Source organism: Malus sylvestris, chromosome 14 (assembly GCF_916048215.2).
Source record: "Malus sylvestris chromosome 14, drMalSylv7.2, whole genome shotgun sequence".
NCBI lineage: Eukaryota > Viridiplantae > Streptophyta > Magnoliopsida > Rosales > Rosaceae > Malus > Malus sylvestris.
Window position 1 is genome coordinate 10,063,453 of NC_062273.1, and position 13,061 is coordinate 10,076,513.

At 37.0% G+C, this 13,061-nt stretch overlaps 1 long non-coding RNA gene across 1 annotated transcript; it reads right to left on the reverse strand.

Moving 5' to 3' along the window:
- Positions 1 to 8,595: 8,595 nt before the first annotated feature.
- LOC126599983 (uncharacterized) lies at positions 8,596 to 10,040 on the reverse strand. Its single transcript, XR_007615320.1, has 3 exons — positions 9,960 to 10,040; positions 9,104 to 9,482; positions 8,596 to 8,948 (listed from the first exon to the last, which is right to left on the reverse strand). It is a non-coding gene; the product is annotated as an uncharacterized LOC126599983 (long non-coding RNA).
- Positions 10,041 to 13,061: the final 3,021 nt, after the last annotated feature.

Genomic DNA, 13,061 nt, shown 5'->3' on the forward strand with positions numbered 1-13,061 from the left:
AAATTTGTCACTTAGACAACAAAACAAACAACTGGTGTGCATCAAACCTTCAACACAACGTCAAAGATCTCAACTTGCAGCAAACCCTAGAAATTGAAAGAAGAAAAAGATCGGCAATCGTACAGAGAAAGGACACAATCGCGAGCAGAAGCAAACCCTAGAAATGGAGAGAAAAAGATGGGCAATCATAGAGGCTATATCAAATTAGAGAAACGGAAGCAACAGAAGGATCAAACAAATTAACGTTAGCTGATCCGGCGATTGATACCATGTTAATATGTATACAGATATATCAGAGAGAATTATCAAGAACTTAGAAAGAGAAAGTAAGAAGAGAGAGAGATGTATGTATTATTGTGTATATTTCTTACACAGGAAGTCGATACACTTAGACTTATATAGAAGCCAAATACATGTAACAAACTAACTAACTAAATGCACAATCTATTGACAAGTGTCATAATCTCATAACACTAATATATATCCTAACAGTGATAGAGTTTGAGGATTGAAAGGTAGAAATTGAAAATTCTAATAGTTATGCCTACATGATAGGGATTGAAAGATTGTATGGATCTTAGTGTCAACGTAATATTTTACCCTCGTAAAGTGGTAAAACATGGACAAGAGTTGGTTGACAATACCCCAAAATTTTGAAGCGTATACAGCTAGAATTAATTTGTTTTTGGATCAAGCAGTTGCAAATGGTCTTGGTCCTGATAAGTTTAGATGTCTTTGCAAAAGATATTGTAATCGATGTACTTTTGTTAGGAACACTATTGTTGAACATCTCATATTGTATAATATGGATAAAGATTATAAAAATGCTTGGTGGTGACATCATGGCAAGCAAAACATTGGAGAGCAAAATGTGGCAAATGGAGAAGAAGAAACATGAGATGAGATGATTGGCATGCATGATTTTCTTAATGATGTATTTGTCCACCCATTAACAGAAGAAGGTGTTGGGCCGTCTACTGAACCCCCTATTAGGGAAGGGTGTCCAGAAGAGGTGGAGACTTTGTTTAGGTTGCTTGAAGAGCCAAATCAAGATTTGTGGCCAGGTTGTAAAGAGTTTAAGAAATTGGAATCAGTTGTAAAACTATATTAGATCAAGTGTTTAGCGAGAATACCAGACGAGATCTTCACCACTTTATTGGAGTTAATTAAAAGAATGTTGCTTGAAAGGGAATGTTTGCCTGAATCCTATTATAAGACAAAAAAACTTATAAATGACTTGGGTCTGTCGTATGTGAAAATTGATGCATGTCCCAATGATTGCATGATCTATTGGAAATATACTTTGGATTTGATCGTGTGCTCGGTTTGTAAATAAACCAAGATATAGAATTACCAACGCAGAGGATAGCTCGAGAAAAAAAAATCGCAACTAAGGTTATGTGGTATTTTCCTTTAAAAGCACGATTGCAACGATTTTTTATGTCGAAGCATATGGTTGAACATATGAGGTGGAACGCAACTCAATGTCCTAAGGATGAGTTTATGAGACATCTTTCAGATTCTCCAGCATGGAAGCATTTGGATAATTTATATTCGGATTTTGCGTCAGAAATTCGAAATGTCCAATTAGGGTTGGCCAGTGATGGATTTAATCATTTTGGGAAAATGAGGCATAACCATAACACATGGCCTGTGGTGCTTTCTGTTTACAATTTGCGGCCTTAGATGTGCATGAAGCAACCGAATTTGTTGTTGTCTCTGTTAATACCAAGATAGCGCAGTCCTGGTAAAGAGATTGATGTATACATGCGTCCATTGATTGACGAGTTGAATGAGTTGTGGGAGGTGGGCACTCCCACTTATGATGAGTATTCCAACCAAATATATACGATGAAAGCTGCTGTCTTATAGACTATAAGTGATTTTCCAGCTTATGGAATGTTGTCAGGATGGAGTACACATGGCTATAAAGCCTGTCCACATTGCATGCATGATAAAGAATCTATTTACTTGCCGGCAAGTCGTAAGATTTGTTATATGGGGCATCGACGCTTTCTTGAAGATAATCATAGGTTTCGAAGGCAAACCATAACTTTTAATGGTTGCCGAGAGCATCGTAGTGCACCAAGGCAGTGGACTGGTTTACAATGTCTCGAAGAACTTTCTACATTGAGATTTACTTTTGGAAAACCAAACAAAGATGCTTCAGTTGGGCAACGCAGAAGAAGAACTTCAAGCAGTACAAGTAGTAACAATCAGTGCAAGAAGAAATCTATTTTTTATGAACTACCTTATTGGAGGTATCTGTTGATTAGACACAATCTTGATGTTATGCATATCGAGAAGAATATATGTGACAGTGTGGTGGGAACATTGCTGGATATAGAAAAGTCTAAAAATGGATTGGTTGCACGTGCAGATCTTGAATTCTTGAACATAAGACGTAGTCAACACCCACGTAGAGAAGGAAATAGAACATTTTGACCTCCAACATTGTTCACGTTGAAAAGAAAAGAAAAAACTACATTTTGCAAAGTGTTGTCTACTATTCGGGTCCTCGATGGATATTCATCAAATTTGTCGCAATGTGTGCACATGAATGAACAAAAAATACATGGGTTGAAAGGTCACGGTTGCCATGTTTTAATGCAGCAATTACTCCCACTTGCAATACACTTGGTTTTGCCTAAAGTTGTTACTATGGTATTATTAAAGTTGAGTGCAATTTTCAAACAATTGTGTAGTAAGAAGAAGTCTAAGGAAGGATTCAAGCAACTGAATTCAAGAATTACCTTGACATTATGTCAACTTGAAAAAATATTCCCTCCTGCATTTTTTGATATAATGGTGCACCTCCCAGTTCACTTGGCGGATGAAGCAACTCTTGCAGGGCTTGTTCAATATAGATGGATGTATCCAACTGAACGGTAATGAATAAATTTTGATAAATGTTTTACAATTGTAGTCATAACTTTAATTAATAATTATAATAATTTGTATTTTATTTTATAATTGTAGGTATTTGCAAACACTGAAGCGCTATGTTCGTAATAAAGGTCGTCCTGAATGTTCTATTGCTGAAGCATATTTGGTGGATGAGTGATTGTCCTTCTGTTCCATGTATCTTAGAGATGTTGAGTCTCATCGTACCCGTAGAGGCTAAAATGAAGAAGGTATTGGACGTGGAGTATCTGGTGGACTATCAATTTTTCACTCGAAATGATGTTATATGGGCTCAGGAGAAAATGTGGAGCTCAATCTAAATGTTCTTGATCAGTGCCATAAATACATTCTAAATAATTGTGATGAAGTTAGCCCATTTAGAAGGTAAGAACGTTTAATCATACCTCTTAATGTTTTATTGGTTTTCTTAACTTTTGAAAAATTAATTATTTAAATTTGGACATAATTGTCTAGGCAACATGAGGAATTCTTGAAAACTAAACATCGTCAGGAAAGGTTAACTATGCGACAAATTAAGGAGCTAAGCAAGAAAGAATCTCTAGAATGGTTCAAGCAACATTATTTATTTATTGTTTTGCATTTTAATTATAACATGTTTATAGTTATTCTGTCAATTTTTATCTTCATACTCATTACAAATGAATTCAAGATGTCATGCTAATGACACGTTGATATCTCAAAACTTGCATTGGCTAGCTAATTATCCTAGTAGGGTTGTGAGTAGATATAAAAGTCACATTGTTCATAGGTTCAGATTTCATATAAAATTTGTGGATGATAAGCATAAGAATCAAAATTGTGGTGTCTTTGTACCTGCAAATGTTCCTGGTGCAATTGGGCAAGTGAATTGTTATGGCAGAGTTGTAGATATGTTCGAGGTTAAATATTGTGGTCCTACTAAAGCAAGAGATAGGGGTCGAGCTGTGATGTTATTTAAGTGCGAACGAGTTAATAGTGAAAGTCCACAAGGAATGAAGACTGATCAATATGGATTTACTATGGTGAATTTCAATCGATTGGGATTTAAAGAGGATCCTTTCATATTAGCATCACAAGCATTACAAGCATTTTACGTGGATGACACAATTGAAAAAGATTGGCACGTAGCTGTTCAAACCCAGCTGAGGGATTTGTTTGACGTATTAGAGGATAGTGATGCAATTGATGATTATACCATACCTAACTTGGATGATCAAATTCTTGATAATGAAAATTTCCATACAAGGGTTGGCGTGGAAGAGACTCATTTTCTTGAATCATTACCGTTGCCTACCAAGTTCATTAATCATGCTAATGTTGACGACGAGCTAACAGATGATGACAGGGAATAAATATATTAATTATTTTATGTATTAATTAGACTATGTTTCAATTCGTGTGTGATGATATCTTATCATAAAATTATATTTATGTTTTTTATTAAGTATTGTATATAAGTTAAATTTTATTTATTAAAATATTATATGAGATAACATAACTGCTTATTTTTTAACTTTGGGTTAAACTTTTTTTCTTTTTAATGCTTGTTTCCTGTCGCTTTTAGCCGACGGCATATGTCATATGCATTGGTTAAAGTGAAATATTTTGGGCGGGAATTTTCCCGGTTTTTTTTTTGCACTCAGAAATGGATTAGAAGAGCTTTTTCAGTCAATGTCAGAGTTGGCGTCAGTTTTAACCGACGCAACCTCTGATTATTTCAACGCAAAGTTTTCTTATTTTGATGCCACATCCAATCACTGATTCACTGACATGTCTCTCAGACATACATCGATTTGAACTGACACAATATTACCTTATTTCAACGCCACTGGCCTTTTAGTCTCAAAAGTGTGTCAGGCCTTTCAGTCAAAAGTATGTCAAACTATGTGCATCTAGGTCGTGTCAGACTTAGTGTCAATTTGAACCAACGTGAAGTCGAAATATTTCGACGCCACGTACGTTTATGTCAGTGTGTCAGAGAAGGTGTCAGTTTTGACCGATGCAATGTGTCATATTTCGACACCACTTACAGCTACTGTCGGTGTTAACTGACGCTAACCTTTCATCTATATTTAAAGCCCCTTCTTTCCCATTACTTCTGTGCTTTCATTTCTCTCTCTCGTTTACTTCTTTGGTTTTGTCCCATGCGTCCTTACTCCCTCTCATTCTCCCATTTCAGCCTTACTTTTTCCCTTATTTCAGCCATACTCCTTCTCCTTCCACTAACTTTTGCTATGGATAATTCTAGTGAAGATCAACGTTCTGAGGAACTTCATTTGGAAGAGGAAGAGTTCAAAGCTGGTTCTTTTTTGAATTATTATTAATTTCAGTTTTTGTTTTGTGTTTAAACTAGTATTATGCTTAAAATGAAAATTTACATCTGTTTCCTGGTTTTTAATTGTTTTTTTTTTTTTTTGTATTAATAAGGAACATCTCAACGGAGGCACGGACCCTTAATTCCCAAATGGACAAAACAGCTTTGTTCATTTGATTATAGAAATATGTAGTAGGGGAGGTTAGAGATTATAGAAATCTCCCGTTGACGAGGAATTGGTGTAAGATTAAGGAAGAAGATAAGGAAGTTTTCTGGAATAGAATAAAGGTATAGATATTTTTATTTTTACTTAAAAATATAAGAATAAGTCAATGATTGTAATAATAATTAATTAGCTTGTTTTTTTCTTTTTATGGATGTTGGGAAATATTATTTTTGAAGATGCAGATATAGTAAAAATGCCTATGATCCGCCTTATGACGCTTCAGGTTGCGGAGCATGCGCACAAAGAGTATAGAAATAAGTTAAAAAAAAGTATTATACTAAAAGAACAGCCAAGGTGCGCAGCCACCCTCCTCGTGATGTGAATCTTGCACAGTGGATTGAGTTGGTGGCATACTGGAATAGAGAAAAAACAAGGGTAATCGTTATATGATTTATTTCGTTATAACTTTAAATTTGTCTAATAAATTCATTTTTTTTCTTCATGACGTTGCTGAAAAAAATAAGAATAATCGGCTATTGAAAACAATGAACCATACTACTGGTTCAAAATCTTTTGCAAGAGTGCGGCAAGAATTTGTATGGATTGTACATTTTGAAGAAATTTTATTAATTTTAAATAATCTATAGTTGTTAGAAATTTTATTTTTGATATGAAGTTTGCTTAAAAGTTTTTGTATGAAATTTTATTTTTGATAAAGCAAAAGAAGCATGGGAAAGAGGCAGATCCTGTTACTTTTTTTCATGAATGTCATACACGAAAAGATAAAACTTGGATTGATGAAACATCGGAGCGTACATGAGTAATTTATTTTTTTGTGTTAGTATTTCATTGTTAATAATTTTTATTATCTATAGCTTATTTTTCTGTTTTACGATTGTTTGAATTTTTATTTTTAAAAATTGTAATGCAAGGCAACAATGGAGAGTAATCTGCAAACTTTAATTGAGTCAGGCCAAGAGGATAATCATGAACTTAGGACCCGAGTTTATGTTGATACAATGGGTCCTGAGAGTCATAATAGAATTAGAGGATATGGTCATGGGGTGACTCCTGATATGGTGTCCTATGCATCTTCTTCATCTTCTACATCAAATTCCTCCAGGAGGTCATCTAGGAGTTCAATGGCACTGCTAATGACTCAAAACAATGAGTTGAGAAGGAGGGACGAAGATAATGCTAAACGGTTGGCAGACCTAGAGCTTAAGATTGAACAAACAGACAACCGGCAGAATCAATTGTCTATGTTGTTACTACAAAGACTTTAGCCGCAACCACTGCATAGCCCGGGAACCCAACAATCAGGCCAGAGTCAGCCTCCTCATCCTCAAGAGTCGGGCCAAAGTCAGCCTCCCCCTGCATATCCGTATGCAGGCCATAATCAACAACCTCATTCATATCCTATGTATCTGATGCCTACGCAGCCCATGACTTACATGCAACAGTCGCCCATGCTATATATGCAGTAGCCTCTCATGTCATACATGTAGCAGCCACCTTATCAAGTGCTAGTATATCGACCTGAGATGGTTGCTCCTAGTGGATTTTGTCCTGAAGTTCCAGCTGGGGGGTTTTCTGGAATGCTTGTGGGTGCTGGATTTGATGTGGACTTGACGAGGGTTTTTGGATCAGATAGAGGAACTCAAGGAGGAAAAGGATCTGGGCCACATTCAGGCTCAGATTCAGTTGTGTAGTTTATTCGGTTCGCTTTCTTGTCGGATAAATATGACACTTTGGTCGTTCTATCTTTTTGTTTTTGTATGTTGTGTATGTAATGTCGGATTTAGTGTTCGTTATGGCGGATGAGTTTTTGTGTATTATGTGGAATGTTGGATGTAAAATATTTGTATATTTTAGCACTATTTTTCTTGTTAATTATTTTTATTAATGTTTGTTTTGGCCTATACTTGAAATTTATTATTTTGGTTATATAATTTTTTTTTTAGTTACAATTAATTGAAAACAAATGCAGAGACAGATCTTCACATATTTTTGTTATTATTAACAAAGGTGGTGTCGGTTAAGACCGTTACTAGTTTGCATATTTTATTTATTTAATTGTTATCTGACGTCGGTTAAGGGATATTTTATTTGTTTAATTTTATCATGAAGTCGGTTAAAACCGATAGTAGGTTGGATATTTTATAGTTTAATTGCTAGTGCACGTCGCTTTAAACTGACGTCAACATTGGTGTCGCTTTCATGGCAGTTTAAGCGGACAAACCGACATTGAAGCCATTTCGTGACGCTAGCATTGATGTCGCTATTCCAATCCGACATTACATTGTTTTATGTCAGATTTTTGCCAAATTTGCAACAGAAATTGAATTTCTTGTCGGTTTTTGCTTCGCCGATGATAGTCTATATTGTAGTAGTGATCAATGGGGCCTATGCATTAAAAAAATAAACTAAAGTCATTTGACTTCATCTTTATTTGCTGTAAAAAAAAAGTTAAAAAGCGAGGAATCAAATGACTTCACTACCACGTCAATTATGACATCTTTTGGAGAAAACCTTGATGTCATTTAATCATAGTTGGCATATTTGACATTTCTTTTAGAGATGATCAAATATCATTCTTCGAGCTCTTATTTGGGGGCTTTCTCTGTTGCCCATATGCTTCCTTATATAGTGTTCCTTGATGCCCTCGATCTTCACCCATTCTCGTTGAAATATCTTCACTTTGTGGCTACAATGACAAGCTCACATTTACTACATTTTTCACCACACAATGACTGGTATGCCCATAATTATTCTCAAAGCTTTAGGGCTACAAATCAATATTGGGCTATCTGATAACATGACAAAGTGAAAGTTGCTTTATAAAATCCACTAGCTATTAGTATCCGCGCGTTGCCGCGGGTTTAAAAACAAGATCAAATACTACGTTCAAGACTTGAAAAAGTGTTATGCAGAGCAGCAACAACAGTAATAACAGACAAATTGGAAAAGCTTTATAGAGAAAATGCTGAATTCGGAGAAGACAGGAATAAACATCACAGTTATCGATTGAATTGCAGCAATTGCAACCATCTTTGGATCAGAATGATTATATTCAGATACAAAAAATTAGCGGATATTGTCATATGCATATACAAAAAATGTTATAGCAATACATTATACTTCAATAGCCCTATGTGCTCTGAAAGCTAAACCAACATTTGTATACAAAAAATTAGGAAATGCCGGTGTATGGAGGTGCAAAAAATATTGTCTGCTTATGAGCAAAAAATGATATTTACAAACCATTAAACAAAAGTCAAAACATTTTAGAGCAAAGTAGCTAAAGTCTTGGCGCAACACTATTGCCATTGAGAAAGCAAGCTACAGAGAGAAAAAGGATGGAAGACATCTAGACAGTGATTAAATCCACATTTGAATGGGTTTGACGCAAAAGATCAAGAAAGATGAAACCATACTTACCTAGTCCTTTTTTTAAGCAATGGCATCTGTTTTTGTAGCAGTCGGAGGTGATTTTTTTTAAATGACTTGATAAGGACCTCATCAAATTCTTTTGGATCAGCTTCTGAAATTTCCTCTGCCTCGCTGTTTTAAATGAGCATGAAGCATGAGCACATTTGAATGCATAAAAAATAAAAAATGATGGCTAACTATAATGGGGAGAAGATGTAAATTTTTTAACGCATGCAAGTAAAACGAAAGCATCAGATTTGATGACAGCATGGAATTCGAATGCAAACCTTTGTCTGCCGCCAATAAAAAAGCTCTCCTCACAGATTCCCACTTTTGTTTATACTATTGGCCGCTTGTTTCAGGTGTTGAGGTCGAAGATGACACAGTAGTGGAAGATATTGCGACTTCTCTTGACAACATATTTGAGGTTATTGGTTCCATAGTTGTATCGTCGGACACATTGTAAATCAGCACATTACTTGAGTTGAAATTAGTCCTCCTATTTCCAAACCGCAAGTGAATCAGCTTCTTTTGGCCAATCAGTCTCAAAAACCCATTTGGCAGCTGTTGTTGGTCGATCATTCATTGATACAAGACCAAATCTTTATAGGCCATACCAAAGAGATTTTCTCCAAATTGTCTTCAAGAACCAAATTAGCATTATACCTACATTTAAAAATTAAATTGCATGAGTATTTTGTGATTATAACTTATTGTTAACATGCAGAATAAAGAACTTGAACCAACATAGGTTACAAATTTGAACTCATTTTTCATTTGCAAACAAACACAGTGCAGCTGAAAATCCAAGAAAAAATGAAAAGAAACAAAACAATAAACTCGCATATTAAACGTTATCAAGGTATTGGAATTTGGTTGGGGTGTTTCTAACAAATGAGTTGTCTGGTCGTTGGGTGCTTATGCATTTGCTTGACACAGTTGGGGCAAGCACTATACCACCAATCATAGCGTGTGTCAAAACATTTCACATATGCCTTGCACATAAACGTATCATACTGCAAAATGTTTTATGACACATTTATATGACAAAGAGCAACAACAGAATAAATTTTTGTTAAGCAAGTAAAAAATGCAGGTACATGCTTTTAAGAAAAGATGGCAATGCATAATTCGTTTTTATACCTTGTGCAAATCATGATCTAAAAAGGCCAGCTCATCTATTGTTACTCTCCTTGCAGTGCGCACAATTTCAGCCTTATTCACCTACCTTGAAGGAGATAGTAGCAAGTTTAAAAACATAATACAGGCTGAGGAATTTTGAAAAATCAGCCAAGCCCGGGTAAAGGAGGAGGGGGAGGGTGTCAGGTAGTCGACAGCCGGCACTCCACAGTTACGTCGAATCCTTATGAAAATGAATTCAGAACGAAATCGCGGTAAAGCTAGGGCGTCACCCGTAAGTGGCGCGCTGTGTGGCCCGAGCACAGTAATAAGTGAGCAAGGGTCGCTGTATCTCCATAGGCACCCAGATGCAGTGTTAAATGAGCAAGGAGGCCATAGAAACTTCTTTTCAAACGACTCCACTCAAAGTTGTTTGGGAGCATATGCACCTATCAACTTTACACAGGACACACAAAAGAAGTACTTTGATTCCATTCGACGGGGGAGGGTGAAGAAGCTAGGACAGAAGGGTAGAGTTCAGGAGAGTAGAATGCGTTTAGGAACGTGGAATATAGGAACCTTAACGGGAAAATCTATGGAAGTAGTGGAAGTTATGGTGAGGAGAAGGATAAATATTATGTGCCTACAAGAAACTAAGTAGGTTGGTCTTAAGGCAAAGGATCTAGAAAACTCAGGGTTTAAACTTTGGTACTCGGGCACAAATAGAACGAGAAACGGTGTTGGCATCATCGTGGACAAGACCTTGACACAAGATGTTGTAGATGTCAAGAGGGTAGGAGATAGAATCATGGCAATCAAGATTGTAATAGGACAAGAACTTATCAATGTGATTAGTGCGTACGCACCTCAAGTAGGGTTGGATATGAGTTCGAAGGAGAAATTTTGGGAAGACCTTGGAGACTTGGTGCAAGGAATTGCTCAGAAGGAGAAGTTATTTATAGGAGGAGATTTAAATGGACACGTGGGCAGGGATGACAGGCAACTATGGAGGTTTTCATGGTGGCCATGGTTTTGGGGAGAGAAACGAGGATGGGGAAGCTATCTTGGATTTTGCAATGGCATATGATCTCTTCTTAGCCAACACCTTCTTTAAGAAGAGAGAAGAACATGTGATCACCTACAAGAGTGGGTCGTCAAAAACACAAATAGATTTTCTTCTAATGAGGAAAGGGGACCGTATAACTTGTAAGGATTGCAAAGTTATACCAGGAGAGAGCGTGGCTAATCAACATCGCTTGTTGGTGATGGATGTACATATCAAAAGAGTGAGAAAAAAGAACAAGACTTGGAAGTGCCCAAGGACTAGATGGTGGAATCTAAAAGAAGAAAAACAAGTCATTTTCAAAGAGAAAGTAATCACCCAGTGTGTGTGGGATAGAGAGGGGGAAGCTAGCCAAATGTGGGATTCCATGGCTAGTTGTATCCGAAAAGTAGCAAAAGAGGTATTAGGAGAGTCCAAGGGCTTTACCACACACTAAAAGGAATCTTGGTGGTGGAATGAGGAGGTACAAACAAAGGTGAAGGCTAAGAAGGAATGTTGTAAAGCCTTATACAAGGATAGGACCGATGAAAATGGTGAAAGGTATAGAAAAGCGAAGCAAGAGGCGAAGAAAGCTGTGAGAGAAGCTAAGTTAGCGGCTTATGACGATATGTATAAGCGACTAGATACCAAAGAAGGAGAGTTGGATATCTATAAACTAGCTAGAGCAAGGGAAAAGAAGACAAGGGACCTAAACCAAGTGAGGTGCATCAAGGATGAGGATGGAAAGGTTCTTGCTACAGAGAACGCGGTTAAAGATAGATGGAGAGGTTATTTTCATAATCTTTTCAATGAAGGACATGAAAGAAGTGCTTCTTTAGGGGAGTTGAGTAACTCAGAAGAGTGTAGAAACTACTCTTTTTATCGTCGAATCCGGAAGGAAGAAGTGGTTGTAGCTTTGAAGAAGATAAAGCATAGAAAAGCAGTAGGCCCAGACGATATACCAATCGAAGTGTGGAAAGTTTTGGGAGAGACAGGTATAACATGGCTCACTGACCTTTTCAATAGGATTTTGAAAACGAAGAAGATGCCAAATGAGTGGCGAACGAGCACTTTGGTGCCTATCTACAAGAATAAGGGCGACGTACAAAATTGCATGAACTATAGGGGTATTAAGCTAATGAGTCATACAATGAAGCTCTGGGAGAGAGTCATTGAGCATAGATTGAGGCAAGAGACACGGGTTTCGGACAACCAATTCGGGTTCATGCCAGGGCGCTCAACCATGGAGGCAATCTATCTCTTACGAAGATTGATGGAAAGATATAGAGATGGGAAAAAGAATTTACACATGGTCTTTATAGATTTGGAAAAAGCGTATGATAGGGTCCCAAGAGACATTATTTGGAGGATTTTAGAGAAGAAAAAAGTACGAGTAGCATATATCCAAGCTATAAAGGATATGTATGAAGGAGCAAAGACTGCCGTAAGAACTCATGAAGGATAAACCGAAAGCTTTCCCATAACTGTAGGATTACATCAAGGCTCATCCTTAAGTCCTTACCTTTTTGCGTTGGTAATGGATGAGTTAACATGACATATTCAAGATGATATCCCTTGGTGTATGCTTTTCGCAGACGATATAGTGTTGATAGATGAAACTCAGGAAGGGGTAAATGCAAAGCTTAACCTTTGGAGAGAAGTGTTGGAATCTAAAGGTCTTCGCCTAAGCCGATCAAAGACAAAATATATGGAGTGCAAGTTCAGTGCAAATGGAAGCCAAAACGAGTTAGGGGTGAGGATCGGAGATCAAGAAATACCAAAGAGCGATCGTTTTCGTTACCTAGGATCTATCTTGCAAAAGAACGGAGAATTAGATGGAGATCTCAACCATAGAATACAAGCTGGATGGATGAAGTGGAAGAGTGCATCTGGCGTGTTGTGTGACCGTCGTATGCCACTGAAGCTCAAGGAAAAATTTTATAGGACGGCAATAAGGCCGGCGATGCTGTATGGCACAAAATGTTGGGCGGTGAAGCATCAACACGTACACAAAATGGGTGTAGCGGAGATGAGGATGCTTCGTTGGATGTGTGGGCACACAAGAAAGGATAAGATTAGGAATG